We start from the raw sequence: 21,526 nt of genomic DNA, 5'->3' as shown, positions 1-21,526 counted from the left end.
GCATCACTTTGTGTTGTACTGATTTGTTTTTCCATGATACCTTTTCATAGTTTGGCTCGCACCACTCGTACTACTACCTTTATAGCCTGTTTAATAACCCTGGATAATGTTTATATTATAGTGTGTGTGTGTGAGAGAGAGAGAGAGAGTGTGTGTGTGGGTCTGTCATAGGCTACTTTCAGGGACAAATTTCAGAGTAAAGACCAGTTAATTGGGGATAAAATCGGTGTCCCCAATTGGGGAAAAAGCTGATTTTTGGGGTCAGTGGTTAGGGTTAGGGTAAGTCTCCAGGAAATGAATGTAAGTCTATGTAAAGTCCCCAAAAGTGACCTAGGACAACATGTGTGTGTGTCTGTAAGCGTGTTAGGGCAGGTAACATATTGTTTTACAGCTTTCTAACTTACTTATTTTGTCCACCAACCACAGTGTCTGTTTCAAACCAAAATCATCCAGGCTACTCCGGCTGATGGTAATTTAGCTCCCTGGAATGTGTGTGTGTTTTACAGCTGACTTCTAGTTCCATTTCTGGTTGTGGTCACATTGAAATTCTGTCCTCTCTCGCTGTTGTAACTATTTAGATTCAAGGAATTCTCCCTGTTTTTTTTTTTTTGTGTGTGTGTGTTTTTTTCTTTCTGCATCATGGATGGATGCTGCTTTCAATCCCTAAAGAAACAGCACAGAAACCAGTTTAGAAACCAGCTGGTATTAAGAAAAATACTAGAAATACCAGAGAAACCAGAGTGACCAGGTTTAGATCAGCACAGAAAGGGGGATTACTCATTTTATAATATAATCTGTAAAAAAAAATACAGTCGAGAAACCAGTTCTGACCTCAGAGAAACTACAGTCCACCAGTTTAACGGTGTACTGGTGTTGATACAAGACTAACCTGTTCAACAACAAGTTTACCTGTGTAACATATCTGATACAGCAGAGAAACTGATCAAGCAAAGCCGGAGCAAGAAAGAGCTCTATGTCCAGACACACTTCAGTATCATGTGTCTGTGCCAGTTAAACAGTCCGAAAACAAAGAGGCGTATTCATAAAAAAAAAAAAAAAGGATCTTAAGGCTAGTAATAGCTGCTAACTGGCCAACTTATGACACAATCCTAAAAATAATGCTCATGTCTTAAACTACCTCAAGGACTTGTGGTTGCTTTCTACAGAATCTGGCCTGATGGGAGAATTATTCTACTATGCAATCAGAAAGTATTGGGACAGTCATATGTTTTCCATTGTATTGGCTCTGTACTTCTGTGCATGCTGTATCCAAACTGAAACAGTGACTAAGAGTTTAAAGTGCTGACTCTTAGCTTTAATTGGAGAGTTTTTTAGCTGACGATACACATAGGAAAATGTGATCAAAAGGTGGGCGAGCATTCCTAAGGAAGGCCAGTATAGAAGTTAAATGATTTTTTTGACCTTTTGACCAAGGCTGTGCTGTCATAAATCTATTAAGCTCTCTGACAGGAGGTGACACTATGCTCTAACCTTAACCTTAACGTACCTTTGAACTGCATTTGAATTCTACTCTCAGCTAAGCAAAGAGCAGATACTCTGTGGCCTGACCTGGCTGTATAAATACATTGTATTTGCTTAGGTTAAACTGCCATGGACGGCCCCGCTGGCTTTGATAGGCAGTTTCATCTGAATGCCAAGGCCTGCTCAGTAGTCCAGCCATCATCCCTCCCTACTTATCTAGCTCCAGTATTCTTGCAAATAGCCACTAGTTATGTCAGAAGCCTTTCACACCATTCTCTGACCAAATGCACTTTTGAACTGTCCTTGAATCCCACCCTTAGTCAAGCAAAGAGCAGATACTCAGCTGTTTAATCAGGCCTCATACGGCGTATCTGCTTAGGCTAAGCTAAAATGGCTGACCCAGCTGGCTTGATATGCAGTTTCATCTGAATGCCACGGCCCACTCAGTTGTCCAGCTGCCACCGCTGATTATATAGGGCCACCAGCCTTATGAATAGCCACTAATTAGCAACACCTCTAGTATGACAAACATTTCAGTGCTTGAATCTTGTCCCTTGACTTGTCTTACCAAAGAGCAAAATAACTGGTGTTTCACTGAAGCTCAACAGTATATTCAAGCATCCCAGAACCACCTTCTGAAGCACTTCTGTCCGTAGCATCATCAGCTAACAGCATGTTAAGCTAACTGGCGTGTTGCCATCGCTGGCAGCATGCTGCTTGACTCACCAAACAACAAAGCGAACAATCATCCTCTAATTAGGAACACCTCTAGTGTGACAAACATTTCAATGCTTGAATCTTGTCCCTTGACCCTGGTCTTAACCATCCTCCTCAGCTAGCTCACATTAGCATGTAACAAAGCATACACTTCTGTTTATCTTTACATCCATATTGGTTGAACAGTGTAGGACTCCAACACTCTTTTTTTCACATAGTCCCCCGACTTTTGGACAACGTAGAAGCAGCAATGATCCTTAGCATACAGACAAGGCAGCTACAAGGAGTATTTTAGGTTCTTGACTGTCCAAGAGAGTCACCTGACCTCAACCCAGCTGTTTTTGACTGGCTGAGGACAAGATTAAAAGCAAAACACCTCTAAAATAAGCCAAAAGTGAAGATGGCTGCAGTTTGAAGTGGCATTTTCTACCGCATCACATCATCCTCAGTGGATTGAGTTCAAAACTCCTAAGCTAGTCCACTTAGTAGCTTTTCCTCTGAGCTTTAAACCACATCTCAACGGATCAAAACTTCATAGAAGTGCATGGCACGAGGTTGAAAGCGCTGGAAAAAGCTAGTAAATAGAACTTGTGTCACGAGTGAAATTTCATGCTCAAACGATGACTTTATTTTAAGTTTTGCTGAAGTCGTTTTAATTACTTTTTGTCCGCTAATGGTGTATAAAAAAAGGGGCCACGAGTCACACATTGTTCATCTGATATGAATGTAAACATCCTCAAATAAAAGCTGAGCATCAACTTTTTTAACCTCATAGTCACTTGATGTCAAATCCATTGTGCCAAAACAACAAAAATGAGTCACGGTGGAAAAAGTAGCTGTCCTTCTGATCTCCCTGTGTGCAGATGTTTACTGTAAAAATGTTGTTTTTCACATCAGGAGATCTTCTTCTTTTGCAATATTGAATGTTAGGATGCAACCCTGAATCACCTTGGAAATGGTGAACTACAGATGTATTCAGATTACGTGCAGGACAAGACTTTGATAAGTGGATGGAAAATGAGCTTTTTAGGAACATTCTTGGCCCAAACACTCCGCTCTGTTTCACTCCGTTGTTTATGAACGTCACACGCTTCATCACACCCACAAGATCCGTGTTACACAACTCCAACTCAAACACTGTCCGATAAAAAAACCTCCAGACGAGTCATTTCAGCTAAATAAAGTAGCTTCGAATGTGGTAAATCACATGACTCAATGTTTGGGGATGCTGTGCTGTGCTGTGCGTAGTGACAGGTTGCGATGGTGGGAGAGCTGAACCTACCTGTAGGTCCGCACGTGCTATGTTTGGTTTCAGCGGGAGTCCCGACAGAAGGCGTCCTCACGGGGCCATCCTGTAAAAGAAAATGACAGAATGAACGTGAGCGAGTTTGTTCGAGTGTTTATGATTGTTTGTGTCTGTGTGTTTGTGTACAGTATATTCGTGGTCTTTGTGCAAGAGTAGTTGTGTTTGTGATTATGGTGTCTATGCATGTTTGTGGATTTAATCTGGGGTTTCCGTGTGTGTGTGTGTGTGTGTGTGTGTGCTTCTCTAAGGGAGTCCAATCACTATCGCAACAGGAAATAAACAGGATGTGGTGGAGGAAGTGGTCACCGGAAGTGTGAATCAGAAACCCCCCCCCACCCTCCCTTTTTACTATCTCGCACAAACAAACGCCCAATCAGAGGCGCATGTTAAATATTGTCTTCAAGAAGAAGAAATGCAAGAGGGGGGAAAGAGGAGGGAGAAAGAGAGGGATGAAGAAGAGAGAGGGGAGGAAGGAGGTTGAGTAAGAGAAAGATAAGGGGGTGAGATAAACAGAAAAGACAAGAGGAAGCAGAGGGAGGAAAGATAGAGAGAGCAAGGAGAGGAGGAGAAAGAAAGAGAGGACGTAGAGGGGAAGAGAGGAAGTGAGAGAGCAAGAGAAATGGGGGAAAAGAGGAGGAGAAGGAAGAGAAGGGAGGCAGAGGGGGGAGAAAAGGAGACAAGAAAGGGATAAGTGCGAGAGAGCAGGAGAAATGGGAGAGAGGGGAGAAGAAGGGAAAGAGAGGGGAGGAGAAAAAGGAAGCAAAATGGTGAGAGAAAGAGAAAGACAAATGGGGAGAGAAAGGAGGAGGAAGAAGAGAGAAGTATGGGGAGAGTAAAGACAGGAAGAGGTAAAAAAAAAAGGAAGGAAAAAAGGGGGAGAAACAGAGAAACACAGAAGGAGAGAGGGAGCAGAGGAGGAAGAGAAAAGAGAAACGTCAGGGGGGAGAAAAAGAGAGACAGAGAGGAGGGAGGAGGGAAAGAGAATGACAGACAAATGGGGAGAGAGAGAGGGAGGAGGAAGAAGAGGTAGAAGGGGGAGAAAGAAAGAGACAGGGAAAGGAAGAGTGAGAAGTGAAGCAGGAGGGAAAGATGAGAGAGAGGGGGGAGAAAGACAAGAAAGGGGTGAGTGTGAGAGAGCAGGAGAAATGGGAAAAGAGGTAAAAAAAGGAAGAAGGAAAAAGGGGGAGAGACCGAGACAGGGGGTGAGAGAGGAGGAGGAGGAGAGAAGAGATAGAATGAAGGTAGAAAGGTAGAGAAGGGGAGAGGAAGAGTGGGGAGGGAAAGATGAGACAGAGGGGGGGAGAAAGACAAGAAAGTGGGGAGTGAGAGAGAACAGGAGAAAGAGGGGTGACGAAGTAAAAAAAAAAAGGGGGGGGGGGGGGTAGAAACCCAGAGAGAAAGAAGCGAGTGAGTGGGAGAGAGGAAGAGTCAGAGGGGGAGAAAAAAGAGAGACGGAGAGTCCGAGAGTGAACGGCAAAAGGGGGAGGGAAAGAGGAAACAGAGAAAGATGAGACAGAAGGGGGGAGAAAAACAAGTGGGGAGAGCAAAAGAGAGCAAGAGAAACAGGGGAAGATGTGAAAAAGGAAGGAAAAACTGAGAGAAACAGGGAGGGAAAGAGAGAGAGAGAGAAGAGGTAGAGGAGAGAAGGGGGAGGAGGGAGAGAAATGAAAATGAAAGAGGGGGGAGAGAGAGAGAAATAGTGAGAGATGAAGGGGGAAAGAAAGAGAAAGAGAGAGAAAGATCTGAAAGGCAGGAAAGTTCCTTCAGTTCATCTGATGCGTCGTCGTTTCGCTCTCTGCCACACGAACGGAAACGCACACACAAACATCCATACGCATCACGCATCAACAACGTAATGGATGGAAAACATCAAAACACACTGTGACAGAAGAGAAGTGGACAGTCACATGTGCCACACACACACACGCGCACACACACACACACACACACACACACACACACACACACACATGCACACAGTGGGATGGTAGTTTTGAGATCAGATTTTTCCAAGTCGTCCTCTCGCTTTAGTCTGCCAGGAGGAAGGCCGGGAAAAACTATGACAGTGTTTTTCTGTTTCATGTCTGTCAAAACACACACACACACACACACACACACACACACACACACACATAGATACACAGATGGCGAGGCTGACTTGTGTGTGTTTCCATCCGTCTGTACCGAGCTTTTCCAAAGAGGAAAATAAAGCCATCCAGCTGTGCAGAGCTGGGTCCTTTTTTTTTTTTTATTGGACTACTTCTAACAACATGATCACACTTAATCTACAGCGCAGCTCCTCTGCATGTTTTGCCCATAATCCTGTTAGGCCAGCGAATGATTCCATGACTCACAGGAGCTGACACGAAACCGATCAGGTCAGGGCATTGATTATAATACCACAGCTACTGCAGCAACGGAGGACCAAATTCATTGTACTGTAACTTGACCTGAGGAGTTTTTTTGGGATTTTTTGGATTCATGGAATAAACATTATTCATTCAGGTGAACATATGTTCAAAAAAATGCTCCCTGCAAGTCAAAGGCATCAGCCTGCTCTGACACTTCTTCTTGCAAAGTTACCTCTACTTCCTCCTCGTGATGACATCAGATTGTTTACCCACTAACGGCCATCTGTTGGTAGCTTTTGTTGCTAAGGTTGCTGCTAAGTTTTTTCCAGGGGATGTTCATGTTGTCCACTATTTGAAAAGTTTATATTTCGAGTAAAGAACAAGAAAAAGAAGTGGAAAAAAAGAGGGGGGCTTCAGGGGGGCTGGCCAATCAGAGCAGAGTGGGCTCATCAGGAGGCGGGGCCTTAAAGAGACAGGAGCTAAAACGGCCTGTTTCAGACAGAGGCTGAACTGAGGGGCTGCATAAAGGAGCAGTAAAAGATAAATAAAGAGTTTTTTGAACTGTGAATCATGCAAAGATATTCCAGTAGAGCCCCAGAATAAAAATATAGAGACCTGGAAATGTGCATGACATGTCCCCTTTAAAAAAAAAACCAAAACTTACTCATCTCTTCTTTAGTTTGGCGGTTGACCTTTGACACACAAAACACAGGACAGATAATTAGGTTTCTTGGTTCCATTTCCACTCATCAACTGATAACCATAATTATGATAATTGGATGAAGGTAGCCTCAGAAGGATGATATCATTTCAGCAGTAGTAGTAGTAGTCGAGCCTTAATCAGGTTAAGATCATTAGCGTGAATGTAAACATACTTAGGAGAGCGTAACGGAGCTGATGTAAGTTATGTGACACTAGAGGCTTTAAAGGGAAAAACTCATGAATTATTGGTCTTCAGAAATTGCTTACGTTTTATATTTTCTTAAGATGATAAACTCTGAGCGCAACTTTTACACAGTGCAAGGAGAGTAAAAGTGTTAGAAAGAGTCAGCGAGAGATATCTGATTATTCTGAATGAAGGTTTTAGTCATTGAACTGATAAAGAGACGCAGAGTAAAGGCAGGAAAAGACATTGTGTAATTTCTCTTACCACTAAATCACACTCTTTTTGCAAGCTTGAAACTAGAAATAGTGTTATTCTTCCTTAAAAAACAAGTTGCTTTTAAGAGTTTAACTGATTTCATAAAGGTTTCAGCCCCTTGTCCATCTCTCGATACAGAGTTGTTCCTTCTGAAGATGCAAATCTTTAAAAAACAGGTCACAGATTTATAGATTCATTATTAAAAAAGGGCTTCCTAAAACAGCTGTTGTTTTTAGCAATCAGTACTGAAGCAGGAGGAAATGGTGCATTTGTATTTCAGGCAGCAGGATGGTGTGTATGTGTGGAACATGTCACCCGGTGCGACGGTGTGGCTCACCGACATGTTTTTAATAGATTCGGACAACAACTATGGAATAAGATATATCAGGCTTTGGATACATACACAATACTTGTTAGTAGGATTAATTAATTACCTTCGAGTTACAATATGACGCTCTTGATTAAGCCCCATGGTGTTTAGTCACCAGCAAGAAAAACTCAAAATCAGCCAAAGTCTTCTCTCTGTCAGCTGTTAGGAGGTGCAGTAACAATTTGCTTGCAACTACTTATCAAAGCTTCTGATATATGAACAAACTCTTGAACCCAGAGCAACAGGTCAACCTCAGAGTGGCTGTAACGGTTAATTTTTCCTAGCATAGATGACTTCAACGGCCCCCCCTCCTTTCTTTTTTTTCAAAATGAATGAACATGCACCAGGCGATGCATTCATCACATTCAAATAGTTCCAAATACAGTACTTGTGTTTGTTGAGTGGTGCAGTGAGTCTGGAAAGAATGAGGAAAAAAAAAACCGATGAAAGGAAAAATTCAACAGGGAGAGAGGGGATGACATGCAACAAGGTCACAAGTTGGATTCCAGTCCACAACATCTGGAATACATGGCTGCAGGGTGGGAAATTACCACCAGCCACCAGCCAAACTCTGGCAACTTGTGGCTGCGTCTGGTAAGCTTGTCGACTGGACCAGCCAGTTTTGGCAGGTAACCAACCATCATTTGGAGTTTGATTCTGTTCTAAGTAGCGTATTCGGGTGCCAAAATGAAGAAAGAAGCCAGTGAATCTTGGAATCTGTTGACCACCGTAGGCTGACAGATGAAAAGCTTCGGCTTCCCTCCCGTTTTTTTTTTTTTTTTCCTGATAGTCTGCTCAGTGTGCTAGCCAATAAAAAGAGTCAATGTAAAAAACAATCTTTAAAGCCACGTGATGTCGTGAAAGGAAAGGGATTATACCCGGCTAATCACATCCCTCTCCTTCGACTTCTTTTCCTACCTTCTTTCCAAACTGGAAGTTTGGAAAAGATCAAGGTGGAGAGGAGACAAACGAGGGCAAAGGAGAGAAACACAAAAGGTGTGGAATATTCCTCTGTTGATTTTCCGCTCGGTGTAGACTGGGAAGTAAAAAGGCCTCCGGGTGAGGAAAATTTGGATTCTATTCTCATCTCTTCCCTATTCTCTTTTTATCTCGTCTCTCCTACAGTGAACCTCTTCATTCATAGTCTCGCTCCGTTGGCCTTTTCTTTCTAGCTGTGACCTTGCATCAACTCATCAAAACAATCAAGCAGCTATGCAACCAGCAAGATCAAACCAAAAACGACCGAAATCTAACCAAAGAACCGATCCACCTGATTACCAACGTCCTGATTGGTTCACCATTTAGTCCGAACGCTCAACCAAGCATCCAACCCATCAACTGTAATCAACTGTGTCATCCAATCAATAACTAACAAGCCAACAAAGCTAGACATGATGTGTAAAACCAATGAACCAATAAATCCCCAAAGCCATGCATCCATGATTATTTGTTTTAGTGGTGGGAGCGTTGTATACATTTATTGGATAGACGACAGGAAATGAAGGGGAAAGAGAGAGAGAGAGAGAGTTGGTGAATGAAATTGGAACCGCCGACCGTCTCATGAACGTTTTTAACCAACCAGCAATCAGCCGTCCATCAAAAACAAACCACCTGTTTACATAAAAGAACAATCTAGAAGATTCCACAAACATCGGAAACCCCTTTTCCAATTTAAACCAACAAACTGTTGGTGTTTCAAACATCTTACTGATCCTGCACGCAAAAGACAAACCAAACGGTCAACCGACATTCCTGTTCCTAACCGACAGAAGACGAGCTTCCTATCATCCGAAAAGGGACGAACAAACATCACAAAACCACGCGGTCATTCGACAGAACGTTATATAATTCAAACGTTCGATCGAGTATCTAAAACATCCCCAAGAGTTCTGGATTCTTTGAACCAGAATATCGACACATTTTTAGTAGTTTCTTTATGTGTTGGACTGAAAAATGTGAGATTGATTTTTTAAAGATTTTATGGTTGTACTAGAAGGAAAAGGGGAAGGAAAATGCCCAGTTTTTATTCCACTGTTAAGCTGCTCATTATAGAGCCAGACACCACACACACACACACACACACACACACACACACACACAGAAAGAAACACACATAACCTCCCACCTGACACACACACACACACATGCAACACATGCAGCTCTGCCTCTTGAGACTTCACACACACACACACACACACACACACACACACAGACCACAGAGGAATTTCCTAGTTTCATATAAAACTGATAATGGGATGTGTCCCAGCGGGAGTGGAAAATCAGAGGTGACTTACGAGCCTCCACATTCCAACCTCACATCCACACACACACACACACACACACACACACACACATCTACTTTTTACACCTCTGGGAAGAAGAAAAAAATGAGAAAGAAGGAGAGAGACACACGGAGAAAGTTTTGGCAGAGAGAGAGAGAAAAGAGTTAACTTCTCTTAAGTTTCCATGTCTTCACAGCGCCGGGCCTCTTTATCGGTTTTCTTTCGTTTTGATGGAGAGGGAAGCAGGGAGAGAGAGAGAGAGAGAGAGAGAGAGAGAGAGAGGCGGCCGAGAAGTCAGAAGTGCATTTTTGAACAAGTCGCTGCAGTTAAAGAGGTGAATTCGACTGAAAGAGAGGGAGAGGGGGAATGAGAAGGTGGGAGGAGATGACAAATGAAGGTGAGATAGGGGGATCAAAGACAGACAGGAAAGGAAGACGTTAAATGACAAGTAAACAGAGGGAGAAGATGAAGGTTGAAGGGATGAAGATGTATACTCGTAGGGGGGGGAAGAAAAAAGGAGACCGATGGCAGAGGTGAGACGAGGACAGGACGGAGAAATTAGAAGGAAACGGAGAAAAAGATGATTCAGAGGAAAGATAAGGAGAAGAAGAAGAAATACTCCGTTGACCTCGCTCCTTCTATAGCTTTGGTTTCCATCCCAGAATATCAGCAAAAGAAGAACCTGTGATTAGCAGCGTACCCAAACCCGAGACAGACCTGTCCGTTATATGAAAAACACACATGGAAAACCCTTCTTGCCCTTTTTATAGATTATAGGATGTTACAGAAAAACAGCTTTCCATCCAAATTTACTGCATATTTTAAACAAATTTCCAGAAAATCAACACATAATTTGAGTTACGGTTACAGTCTTTACAGTGTTTAGTGGACACGCTTCATCAATTATTCACTAAATCTTTCGCTTTTATCAATCAACTTTTCCTCCTCAGCCAATCATATCATCATACCACCACTCCTCATTTACTGCCGAGTCCTTTTCTATCCTCTCTTGATCTTTGCTTCCGTCACTCCCTCCGCTCTTCAATCACTCCTTTCATCTGTTTCTCCTCACCCTCTATCCCTCCATTGTTCTTCCATCGCTCTTTTTGTTTTGAATCCCTCCCTCTTCGTTATCAAATTTCCAATTTTCCCTCCATCAATATCTCTGATACTCCTTTCCCCTCAGTTACTCCCCTCCTGTATCCTTACACATCCCTCCATCAAAATGTATTTTCCTCCTTCCTACATCACTCCATCTTTTCTCTCCTCCCTCCATCTGTCCATCCCTCTCTCTCCCATCATCCCTCCATCATGAAGTTGCATTTGCCAGGCGACCAGAGGCTATGATATGCTGCCACTTCCTGCTGTGTGTGTGTGTGTATATGTGTGTGTGTGTGTGTGTGTGTGTGTGTGGTCCTGGCAGCGTTTGCAGCACAGAAGGTATGAGGGGCTTATACCTGCAGAGAGAGAGAGAGTGACAGAGAGAAAGAGAGATGAATGTAGAGTGTGTCGTAAAAACTGGACGTCAAGGTGATACAGCCACCTGTCCTGATTGAGCCTTATATGTGTGTGTGTGTGTGTGTGTGTGTGTGTGTGTGTGTGTGTGTGTGTGTGTGTGTGTGTGTGTGCGTTAAGGATACCGAGAGGAAGCCGGGTTGTGTTTCGTAACATGAGTTTTTGCGGCTGAATTACGACGTGCGCACACACACACGTGCGCGTGCACACACACACAGAGAGACACACCGACCGACGGAGGAGCACAAATATAGGTCAGACGCACAGTTGGACAGACAGACGGAGAGAGACGTCAGAGAGAAAGAATGAAAAGAAAAAGAAAGAAGGTTTGCAAGTAATTTAACAGCAAATCAACTTTTTTTGGAGTTAGAAACGTAGACGTAAACTCACTTTATCATAGTCTCGATCGATTCTGGTCTCGGACAATGATGTTCATTACAATTTCAGTCTTCAAGACCACAAGGAGACGTCACATTCACTCCCATCTGGATCTGAATTCAACACTTGTTAGTTAACAAACCATATTCAAAGACTTGGGTCTCATTTTTTGTAGTTTTACCCGCCTTTACTATCAGTTATGATGACATTTTACTCACCAAGTTACTTGCTAAGATCTGATAATGTGAAAAAAAAGTCATGTCAGGTCAGTTTTTATCTGTAAAGCCCAATATCACACATCACAAATTGGCCTCAGGGGGCTTTATGAGCTGTGCGAAGCAAAAACTCCCCTTAAAAAAAGATTTAACAGGGAAAAAATGGAAGAAAGCTCAGGAAGAGCGACAGACGAGGGATCTCTCCTCTAGACATGCGGTAGATGTTGTGTGTACAGGAGAGACAAACAGGATGACAACATTTAAAAGAAGTCTGACCGAGCAATAAACACAAGCAATCAGCAGACAATCAGACAGGTCGTTAAAAGAAAAACACAACCCACGTTAGTCAAAGTTAATCGGAAGAGAAAACGACGGTAAAATTATTACCCGAACTATAAACATCCGTCACAGTTTACTGACCGACTTTCCGCTTCAACTTTGACCTGCTGTGCTGCGCTGCGGTTACTTATACAGATTTCTCTGTGCAACGAGGGATTACTGGCTACAGGTGCTTACTGGTTTTACTGGCGAATATAAAGTGTTGAAACTATCCTGGATAAAGTGTGTCAGACTTTTCTGCAGCATCGTTCCCAAATACTGATATAAAATGATGAACCAAACACCAAAAATTTGATTTTATCCTTCACTTATTGAATTTAAAACTTGTGCATCTCATTGTTTTCATTAGCAAATAACCTTGAAACGACGTATCAGGACTCAAACTTCATCTGTGTTGCTAACTGCATATTAAATGCAATTAACTAAATATCAGCTGCTGCTTTAATATCCTGTTTTCTTCTCTTTATTCCTAACAAAACACATCACTTCCTGTGTGGCAGAGATTTTTTTTTTTTTTTTTTTACTCCTGAGAACACAACTTGTACGCAACTGGTTACAAAAAAATAAAATCAGATACTGTGTGATGTTCACTGTGATGGATTAGCTGTCTCTGCTGCATCATTTTCATATGCAAACGAATGAAAACCTGCCTGCAAGCAGGGAAAAACATTCAAAAATCTAAAACAACACTGTGCACACACTGGAGAAATAGTTAGCAGCGACGTACGGTTTATAATAAACGAGCTAAAACATGAAGAGATATGGTCGAACCTCATCGCTTCATTACATCATTATCATACATCATTAATACACTATTAGCTGTACTTTCCCTTGTTTCAGTAGACTGTTATTTAGACAGCTCTTCATGCAGTGAAAGATGTGGTTGCAATAAATAAACCACCGTGTAAAACAGCGTCTTTCTGGGAAGCGAAAAGATCTCAGGAAAAAAATTCCTCATCTTTATAGAGTCACATCTCCAAAGAAAACCCGAATCATAATTAAATGAACAGTTTTATCGCTGCTGAAGTTAGTTGAGCGATCATAGCCCTCAGACACACACATCGCCTACTCACCCGACTCCAGAGCATCACACACACACACACACACACACACAGTGCATGCACGATCGCACACAAACACACACACACACACACACGTGCACATACCAGGGCAGAAGCAGCACACTTCACTGTCTGAGAATTTGTGAATGGAAAAATGGTTTAACCCACTTGGGGGACCGGCAGGACTTCCTACGCTTCTTTGTAGGACTAAAGAGACAGATCTGTCTGTCTGTCTCTCTCTCTCTTTCTCTTTCTCTGTCGATTTGTCCATCTGTCTGTCTGCGTCTCCGTCAGATTTGTATAACAACTTTATCAGTCTGTCTGCTGTGTGACTGCTTTATTATCTATGTATCTGCTATTTGCCTGCATCACCGGTTGCCTGGCTGTTTTTTTTGTCTGTCTGTTTTTTTTGTATCTGTTTACTTGTCTGTCTGCCTGTCTATCTATCTGTCTGTCTGTCTGTCTGTGTGAGAGCTCGTCTTATGTTTGTGTCTATCTGTCACTTTGTTTGTTTTTCCGCCTCCAGTGTTTACCGAACTGTCTGTCAGTCTTTTTTGGAGACAAGAGGAAGACAGCTGCATCTTTTCCACTGTCTGTCTGTCTATCACTAAATCCTATTATGGTATTTCAAATTAAGTCTTTTTTTAAACAGTTTAAAGGGGGACATATCATACTTTTTGTGATTTTCTGTTATTTTTATGCTGTTATAACGCTGTCTGACGTCTCTGTTAAACATGTGCAAAACTTGGAGGTGAATCTACGAAAAAATGCTCCCTGCAAGTCAAAACCCAGGGCTCTGAACGCTCCGTTTGCAATGTTACCCCATCGAACTGATTAGATTGTTTGCGTACGCTCACAAACAGACCGTTCGTTTCATAACTTTTGTTTTGTTTTGTTTTTGTTCGGTTGTCCACTCACATATTTCAGATCCCACTCAGACTCAAACACGTGACGTATTTGAGAAGTTTCCATTTTAAGTAAAGAACGAAAACAAAGAATCCTGCTACTATCATTTGTTTACGTAGCCTCTGGAGCTGGTAGAAGCTTCCTGAAGCCGACCAATCAGAACAGAGCGGGCTCATCGGGGGAAGGGGAGGGGCGGGTCTTAAAGAGACAGGAGCTAAAACAACCTGTTTCAGACGGAGGCTGAACTGAGGGGGCTGCATAAAGGACCAGTAGAAGATAAATAAGGAGTTTTTGAACTGTAAATCATGCAAAGATATTCCAGGAGAGCCCCAGAATATGAATATAGATACCTGGAAATGTGTTTGATATGTCCCCTTTAAAAGATTTCTAATAAAAGCACTTCCAAAGGTCAAAGGTTAATGCCACGGACAGAAACAGAGAGAGAAGAAGAGGGGAGAAGAAGAGAGAAGACAAGATGACAAGAGGAGAGTAGGGAAGAGGAGAGGAAGAGGCAGGAAAGATGAGTAGAACAGAACAGAAAAAAAAGAACAAATGACATAAAAACGAGAGAAAAAAGACGACAAGGAATCGCTCCGAAGGTCACTGTAATCGCACCTCTTTGCTCTGACAGACAAATGGCTTTGTGTGTGTGTGTGCGTGTGTGTGTTGTGTATTACTAGAGTAACTTGTTATGCAAGGGAGGTCCCGGCAACGAGGGAGAAACATAAATACAAACACACACACACACACACACAAACACTCAAACAGTGTGAGCTCAACCTGTTTTGTTGTAAATCACTGTACTCAAGGCTCGAGACGACCAACACCCTGCGTGCGTGTGTGTGTGTGTGTGTGTGTGTGTGCGTGTGTGTGCGTGTGTGTGTGTGTGTGTGTGGTGGTGGCACCCCTCGGTTAATAGAGGGAACTGACACCACTGTGTGAGACAGTCAGCTGTCCGGTCCTTTATGTGTGTGTGTGTGTGTGTGTGTGTGTGTGTCTGTTTCCTATCCATTAACAGCAGCGCCCTGGGAGAGAGTGGAGGGTGATGAGGGACGCGGGTTTAAGTAGATAGATAGATAGATAAATAGATAAAGAGAGCGAGAGTGGAAGAGAAAAAGATGTCACACGATTACCACACGCTGTCACTCACGGCTGCTGCATCGCCACGACAACAGCGGACGAGGACATCCCCCCTGCTTGGTTGCAACATACACAAATACACTACAGCACACACACACACACATTCACACATATATACACAATCACACTAACACACACACACATACACACACACAGTCAGAGACAGGAAAGCACCCCCGTAACTGATTTAGAGAGAAAACCTCGCAAAGAAAGAAAAGAAAAAAAGAAGAACAGAAGAAAGAAAGAAGCGACGGATAAAGTAGAGACAGACAGTCAGAGACAGATAGATAGATAGATAGATAGATAGATAGATAGATAGATAGATAGATGAATTGTAAACCAACCTGGCCGGCTCTCCCTCTCTATTACTGAAAGCATTCCTCCGTTTTCCTCCATCGCCACGGTAACAGACACACCGACCGGCCGACCCTCTTACACACACTTTCTCTCTCTCTCTCTCTCTCTTTCTCTCTCTTACTCTCTTTCTCTGTGTGTCACACACACACACACACACACACACATGCACTCAAGTTTAAACTCCCATTATATCCAGTTTGTCAGCAGCCATTCATCCATCCGCTCTTCCGTCCGTCCGTCACTCTTGTGTGTTTACATCTGAGTGTGCTCACTCGTTCACCAGGCAGGCAGGCAGGCAGGCAGGCAGGCAGGCATGAGAGTGTGTGTGTGTGTGTGTATGTGTATGTGTGTATATGTGTGTGTGTGTGTTTGTCGGGAAAGGTGTATGTGTGTCTGTGTGAGTGTATGTGTGTATGTGTGTGTGTATAGCAGAGTGGGAGCCCTAGAGAAACACTCCTCTTGCCACAGGAGTAAAGCCCAGGCGTGACGCAGAGACAGAAATAGATGGAAGGGCCCTGGCTGGGGGGGAAGCGCCGGGCCAACACATACGGCACTTTTGCAAGGACGAGTGTACACACACACATACACACACACACAAACGCTGTACAGTATAGAAGTGTATAAGCACATACACAATAAGAAAATACACGCATGAAGACTTGAAAACATTGAGTCAGTAAACTTAATGTAACGTGCATGTGTGTGTTTGTGACTATATTATAGTGTATGTTATATATATCTTTTACACTGCCTTGTCTTTAACAAACAAACAAACAAATAAAGATAAACAACCATGAACATTTAAACTCCAAAAGGACCTGTGAGTAAGCTTTTATCAATTACACCTCAATTTGAGGACAATGTTGTAGAAAAATACTCAAATTAGTGCAAATTTTAACCGAATTTCCAGAAAACGCTTGTTTCCGTCTGCTGTTGTTTTCTGAATATCTGGAGTTGGTTCATCAAGATAAAAAAAACTTGTGAAAACATGATGGAAAAATGACATTTGTTGTTCGTCATGTATACTACGAGTCTCCTTATCGCTCTGCACAGATCTGATGTTTTTGTTTCCATCACACTTTCTCACATTTTGCTTTCAGCCAAGTGTAAAACACTTATTTTGCAATATTCTTTAAAAATGTTATGTTCCCAACCGTGCACAGATTGACACGCCTAATAATTCTAAACATACAGACAACAAACAACAAGGCCAAGCTGCTATATAATAGATATAAAAGATATTCTTGACTGGTCAAGTCACGTGACCGTTATCCACCTCATTATGTGTTTCACCTGCTGAAAAAAAAAAACCTCAAAAACAAGCGGGAAGTGAAGCTGGCTGCAGTACAGGTCTGGCAGAGCGTCAACAGGGAAGACACCAAGTCTGCTGATGTGTGTGTGTGTGGGTCGAAGACTTCAGACAGTCACTGACCTCAAACTACTGATTCATCTGATTGGTTTCTGTCCCATTAAAACTGGGGCCTAAAGCTTGCAGTTCCTTCACTGTTCATCTGATGTGGATGTAAACACGCTCACGTTAAAGCTCACAGTGACTCTGACATCTTTGACATCAGCTTTGTATGTATATTAAACTGTATAAAAGCCAATAATGAACTTCACTGCATGTTAAAATGCACCAGTCTTAAGAGTAACAGACATAATCTACACCACGATCAGGCCACATCCGTCCACATAGTCATACAGTGAGTTTTTTCTTCATTTGACTAAAGACGGAGCATGTGTTGCTCATCTTATCGGACTGTTATTACATCCTGTTATGTCCGATCAAAATTTTTGCACAGACCTGCAGTTTTGGGAGGGATCCCATCTCCCTGAAGGCATCTAATAAACACACATGCGTTCATACTAAACCCTGCAGAATATCAATCAATTACTGATCCCTGTTCGCTCCTCATTCCAAGTTCTAGATCCACAGTAACAGAGCTTTTGCTGTTCTGGTCCAGATCTGCAAACTCTGAGTTCTTATCTCAAGAACTACTTTTTCTTCTCTATTGCTGCTTCGTTGCTCTGATTTGATCTCGTTTTCTACAGAAATATTCATCCATATTGTTTTTGCATGTGCTCACATTCATTCATTTGTAACTGTGAAGTACTTTGTAACCCTGCTTCTTAAATATCCTGTATGTTATATGCAATATAAAGACATTTTTACTCAATAATTCCACTTACTTGTTTTACTTATTTAGATATGAAACCCTACACACATCAATAAACACCAAAATAACACATCCATCATGCAAATACACATGAATACAAACACACATATAAAGTATAAGGACAGAAGAGGAAGCTGCACCAGCTGCAGCAGACGAGACTGCTGCCACTCCAGAGTGGGGCTGCGCAGCCACAGTCGCTGCTGCAACGAAAAACCGCCGACCCTTCAGGCGCAATCCGTCACTGTCGGCGCTGACAGGCAGATGCCTAATACTACCGCTGCTATGAAGTATAACAGCACACTTATTAAAATGCACATATGCAAACACACAAGCATAAACGCACATGCATGCATTCGAATGCACAGAATCAGGAACACATAAGGCACATGTATTGATATGATCAGACAGGAAGTACGCACACAGACACACACACATCACACTTTTCTAAGTGTCACTGACACTGGGGCCCATCCTGTTGTGCATTGAGAGTAGTAAATATCAATGGATTTGATATTATTCATGCATGAATAGTGGGCCAACCTCAGGTCAGTGTTGGTATGTACTTACTGTGTGCATAAGTGCCACACGTACGTGTGTGTGTGTGTGTGTGTGTGTGTGTATATGTAACACAATGCAGTATATTTGCAAACCTCAGCACTATGCACGCTGCGCTCGGTTTAACACTGATGTATACACTATGTATTATGTATTGCCATACAGACACACTGATTTATGAATTATGTACATGTGCAGCCTGAAGCCTATAAATACTTCTTGTACTGACTTTTCTTCACACGATACAGAAGTGTTTCTGCTTTTAGTTCAGATTAAAGGGCATGTTGACAATTTTCCAAGTGTGTCTTAAAACAACAGTCAGGTGTCCATATGAACGGTGAAAGAGGTTTTCCTCGCTGTAATCATTCCTCCTGTTCATACTGGCTGTTAAAAGATCCTTCAAATGTGCTTTCAATGGAAGTGATGGAGGCCAAAATCCACAGTGTGTCTACACAGACATTTAAAAGTTGATGTGAAGCTTATATGAGGCTTCATCAGTCTGAGTTAGTCATATCAAGTGGATATCTGCCACATTAACAGTCTTTTTAGCATCAAATTCCCTCTTTCGGTGGAAGTATAGTAACAAAAAGAGGGACTTTGGCACTAAAAAGACTGTAACGTTGAAAGATATCTACTTGATTTGACTCATTTGGACGCTGAAGCTTCATATTAGCTTCAGATAAACTTTTAAATACATTTTTACATTGTAAGTGCATTATGAAGGGATCTTCTAATGGTCAGTATGAACAGGAGGAATGATTATAGAGAGAAAAACATATTTGGGCACCTGACTGTTGCTTTAAGACAGACTTGAAAAACCGTGAACTCGTCCTTTAAGGTTCATGTTTCCATTAACTAGAAAACAATGAACAGTTCTGAAATTGAGAGGCAACATATGGACGCACACACTTAATCTAACTAGGCCAGATAGATGTCTGTTCTCTCCTAAGCATTAACTGGACATTTATAATTCAGTGCTTTATTGTTGACTATCAGCTATCACACAACACAGCCTCGTAAACGTCCAAACACACACACAAACACACACACACGCACACAGAGTAGCGACTGCTGGTTATGAAACAGCTGTTGAGTTGAGGGTTCTGTATGTATCTGAGCTGTGAGAGTGCGGCTTACATAAATACTTGATCATATCTGGATTGCTTTCAGTCTGAAAATATATAATCCGCCTTGTTAGGATCTCTCGCCATGAGAATGGAGCGAGAGAAAGAGAACGGCAGGGTGTGAGGGATCAGGGACAAAAGAGACGGATGCGTACACATAGACGGACCACTTGAACACATCATCATTTTAACAAGATAAAACACCAAGTAACATTCAACAACTACAGCTCCCATTAGGCTTAAACACTTCTCTGTGGCTAGAGCCAGACTCATGTTCATGTTGCCAAGATGGGATGAAAGATAATAGTGGCTTTGCAGCAATTTTTCCACTGGTCTGTTTACACCTGTCCAGTTTTTCCACAAGCAGATGTTTGATTTCCCCATAGCTCTGACTCGTGAATACAACTATGAGGCTTATCTGGATGCTTTTTCCCACTCGGCTGCTCAAATTTACCGTCTGTACAATATGACTTGAATGTTTATAGAACATGTTGTTGAATTCTACTTAAATAATTGTTATTTTAACTTAAGTGGCACTCAGATTTAACCGTCCTAGTCCTGCACAGCAGTAGATGCTCATTTGTCTCAGAAAATGAACAGAAAACCTCAACATTATGTTGCAGATTTTCAGAAAGTCGAGTGAAAGAAACCCTGTATGAGAAAACACATTGTCTGCCTGGGGCGAATGGAAAATAACTTATCTTAAAAGTAGTAAAACTAAATGAATTATCTGTTGATATCAGTTGACTAGAAAGCTTAAATGAAATGAAAGTCATAAATCTGCTATTTGGAAGACGAACAAATATGAGTATGTGTGTTCAGCTTCCAGCTACCGTTACCGGCTGACAGATATTTTTGGTGCACTTTAAAGCTGAAGCCAACGCAGAGGTAGCTAGCAAGTGGCTGCTCCAACTGACTCCTTCTTTCCCAGTTTGGTGTGTAAAACTTGAACTCAGCCTCATCCAACACCTTTGGGATGAACTGGAACATAGACTGTGAGCCACAACTTATCACCCAACATCAGTGTTGGACCCAGCTACCAATGAACCCAATGCTGAAGCACCTTAAAGTACAGCTAACAGCCGCTAGCTGCTCCAACTGACTCCCATTCAAAAAGCCTCAACTTCTCTCTAGAAATACTACGTTAATCATTGTTTTCAACGAGTCATTATGGTCTAAATCTCTAAATTCAGGCCCTCTAATAAGTGTGCTGGAGGTCATTTTGGAAACTATTGCTCCGTTAATAAGATCTGAAGACGTGTTACTTGATTATGATACAAGCTCTGTTAGCGCAATTTAGCTAAAGTAGCTAACGTTAGCTCAAGTGTGCACCACTCTGTACTCCCAGTAAGCTAGCGTTAGCTTCAGTCCAAGGTAGCAGGGCATGTTTCCAGAGCGTAAAAGGCAACATCCCGTACTCCTTATGAGGAAGGTTTTGGCACTAAACGGAGGAGATGGCGCTAAAGATGACGCCGACCATTAGCAGCAACTCTGGGCTTCAAACTGGATCCAATGCAAACCAATGAGTGATGTCACACCTTGCTACATCTGTCCAATTTATGATTATTAACAAAAAGTAGGCTTTCAATATCATTAGAGAAAAAAGTGGTCAGATTAAACAGTTTATTTTTATCAGCCACACTGGCATTCATGTATATTTGACTTTATGTCTAAACCTTTCAATCTTACAATGTCGCTGTCACATAACAACGTTATCATTTTTAACACAATCTATGTCTGGTATCTGTTTCCTGCTTAACAGGAAGTGATGTGTTTTATTTTTCCGGGGTGTTTAGAGTAAACAGAAGAAGACAAAGTAGGTCAGTAAGACTTGCAAAGAAAACAACGTCAACTACAAACTTCCTCCGTAGAAAAGTAGAGCAAGAAAACGTCAGAAAAGTTGCTGATCTTTTGTAAGAGTCGTGCAGAAACGCCACAGCATTACGAAAACAGGATGATGTTCTAACACACGATGACTTAAAAGTGAAAGTGGCTGTTCAAGTGTCGATGAACAGATGAGGGTTCAGGCTTATGATGGAGGATGTAGAGCATGACCTGATTTGGATCCCGTAGTCAGGGAAACTAGTCAGTCAAGAACAGAACGTAAACT

At 42.1% G+C, this 21,526-nt stretch overlaps 1 protein-coding gene across 6 annotated transcripts in view; it reads right to left on the bottom strand.

Moving 5' to 3' along the window:
• hivep2a (HIVEP zinc finger 2a) overlaps nucleotides 1-21,526 on the bottom strand; it is a 123,885-nt gene that overhangs the window by 59,806 nt on the left and 42,553 nt on the right. For 2 of the 6 annotated variants that reach the window (XM_042390117.1, XM_042390119.1), the window contains exon 3: nucleotides 3,482-3,551. The gene's annotated coding sequence lies outside the window, so the exon portion shown is untranslated. Of the gene's footprint in view, nucleotides 1-3,481; nucleotides 3,552-6,088; nucleotides 6,195-6,520; nucleotides 6,549-7,431; nucleotides 7,671-15,547; nucleotides 15,892-21,526 lie in introns of those variants that run through there. The other 4 variants (XM_042390121.1, XM_042390118.1, XM_042390122.1 and 1 more) reach the window with 4 other exon arrangements.

The sequence above is a fragment of the Thunnus maccoyii genome, chromosome 17, assembly GCF_910596095.1.
Source record: "Thunnus maccoyii chromosome 17, fThuMac1.1, whole genome shotgun sequence".
NCBI lineage: Eukaryota > Metazoa > Chordata > Actinopteri > Scombriformes > Scombridae > Thunnus > Thunnus maccoyii.
This window is presented reverse-complemented; position numbering and strand designations above follow the sequence as displayed.